This window comes from Sinocyclocheilus anshuiensis, unplaced genomic scaffold, assembly GCF_001515605.1.
Source record: "Sinocyclocheilus anshuiensis isolate Anshui unplaced genomic scaffold, SAMN03320099.WGS_v1.1 scaffold1262, whole genome shotgun sequence".
In the NCBI taxonomy this organism is placed as follows: Eukaryota; Metazoa; Chordata; class Actinopteri; order Cypriniformes; family Cyprinidae; genus Sinocyclocheilus; species Sinocyclocheilus anshuiensis.
The window spans coordinates 1-2,851 of NW_015558617.1; positions in this window are offsets into that span (position 1 = coordinate 1).

The following is a 2,851-nucleotide window of genomic DNA, read 5'->3' on the forward strand; positions in this document are numbered from 1 at the left end:
ATTATAATTTTTAAGTCATGTAATTAAGTAAACTATTGGATAAATTATGAACATAACACAGATGAAAAAAAGCAGTCGTTTAATCTAATTTTTTAGAACAAAACAATTTAATAACAGGAATGAACAGTGCGTAACAGGAATGAACACCTAATAACAGGAATTAATATCCAGACACTCTGTGTGCGTTTGTGTGTGTGCATGTGTGTACATAGCCTGTGTGTGAGAGAAAGATTTCTGAAGGAATGTGTTATGTCCATGTACAGTATGTCACAGAAGTGAGTGCACCCCTCACATTTTTGTAAATATTGTATTATATCTTTTCATGTGACAACACTGAAGAAATGACACTTTGCTACAATGTAAAGTAGAGAATGTGGTATTCACACAATGTCCTCAAACAAGTACCAATAGATGTCTTCATGGGCTGGCCAGAAAAACCTGTTGAATCCACTCTTTTGCATGTAACGGACCTCAACATGTGTTTCACTTGTATCTGTGATGACACCAGGGTATAGATCACCATCATACTTCAGCACACACCATTTGCCAACAACTTCAAGGCTTTTGCCACTGAACTTCTGTCATTGTGGGAGCCATGGGAGCTGTCTGCTGAATGTGGAACTTGAAATGCTTTGCATTAAAGCACCCACAGTTCAGATGTTGTGTTGTTGTGCACAAGCAGCTGACATCCCTGTATATCAGTTCTCCATGGGCTAGGGACACTACCTGATGGATCCCCACCGCGTCCCCACCGTCGTTTTGATTTTTTATAGAAATAAAAATCTTTTAGTTCAGTAAAAGAACAGAGAACAGACTTAAAAACTGAACGTGGCTGCTCAATGCAGCATGCCGAACGACAGCATCACAGATCAGATTTAATTTCTCCAGCGAGGAGAGCGAGTCGAGCTGACTGACAAGAAGAGTGAGGTGAGACAGACAAGACGATCGCGGATAATTTAGTTTCGAAACTAGATGCAAAAGCACCTGTTTGGCAATATTTTGGATTTTGAAAAGCCTGTTGACTTTTGCCGTTTATCTAAGGTGATTTTGGAAGTGCTCTGGTGAACTCCATGCCCAAGAGGGTTAAGGCAGTGCTGGAAAATAATGGTGGCCACACAAAATATTGACACTTTGGGCCCAATTTGGACATTTTCACTTAGGGGTGTACTCACTTTTGTGGCCAGCGGTTTAGACATTAATGGCTGTGTGTTGAGTTATTTTGAGGGGACAGCAAATTTACACTGTTATACAAGCTGTACACTCACTACTTTACATTGTAGCAAAGTGTCATTTCTTCAGTGTTGTCACATGAAAAGATATAATAAAATGTTTACAAAAATGTGAGGGGTGTACTCACATCTGTGAGATACTGTAGTTCATCACAATCAAGATGGAAAGAGAGAGAAACAGAGAAAACAGAGATTGAGAATGTGGTATTCACACAATGTCCTCAAACAAGTACCAATGGATGTCTTCATGGGCTGGCCAGAAAAACCTGTTGAATCCAATCTTTTGCATGCAACGGACCTCAACATGTGTTTCACTTGTATCTGTGATGACACCAGGGTATAGATCACCATCATACTTCAGCACACACCATTTGCCAACAACTTCAAGGCTTTTGCCACTGAACTTCTGTCATTGTGGGAGCCATGGGAGCTGTCTGCTGAATGTGGAACTTGAAATGCTTTGCATTAAAGCACCCACAGTTCAGATGTTGTGTTGTTGTGCACAAGCAGCTGACATCCCTGTATATCAGTTCTCCATGGGCTAGGGACACTACCTGATGGATCCTCATAATGGATGGAACTGGTGGCACATCATTGGGCATCTCTGAAACTGCTTTCTCAATTGATTCCTCACTGACAAAAAACAACTTGATTGTTGTGTCTGTTTCTTGGGTCTGCATCATGTCATTCACGATAAAGTCGCTGCTTCTCTGTGGTGGATTAGCACTCTGCAAGTATGGTAAATACATGGTACATATGATACATTTACAATATAAGTAATGGTAACTGTAAAACATAAAAAGAACAAGTAAATCATATTACATAAACTAATATTCACACTATTATATCAATGGACCAGAGAATGCAACTCACTCCTGTTACTATTACTCTGTCCTGTTATGGCTTATATGAGTAACAGGACTGAAGGTAACAGGACTGAGTTTTTAGCATAGAATTAGCAAATACATGCTAAATAGCCACATGGCACACATGCTAATAACATGAGGATACTGAGCAAATTCTAGTAATTTATCAAAAATGTGTATTTTTAAAATGAACAAATAACATCTAAAAATAATTTGGGTAACAGGGCAGTATGTTGAGATTGACCCTCTCAGACACAGTTGAAATATCATCAAATATATTGAAATGAAAATGAGAGGACTTTCCTTTGGTCTCCCCATTGCCTTCAGAAGATCTGGATAATGCAACTTCCTTTTGAAAAAATATCTTTTGGAATGTTCCAAGTTGATCAGAGGGGGGGGGTGTGTTAGGTAACAGAACTGAATGTAAACCCAGGGGACACAACTAAAATGTGTATTTTATCAAAAATGTTATGGATTTTATTTCTTTTGAAAAAAAGGAAATCATTTATTGGATATAAAGTCACACATAAATGCAAAAAAAAAAAATTCTGAAGAATTTAATTCATAATATTTCATGGTAAATTATAGAGGCAGGGAGTGGGGACATGCAACAACTACTATTTATTTAGTGTTGTAGGTAGTTTTTATTAATGATTTTAATTATACATTCTAAATTTTGCAGTTAGCTAAATGTGAAGACACTTTGCTTAATAATAAAATGTATTTTAGAGTTCATTTTCATGCATTTTTATACTT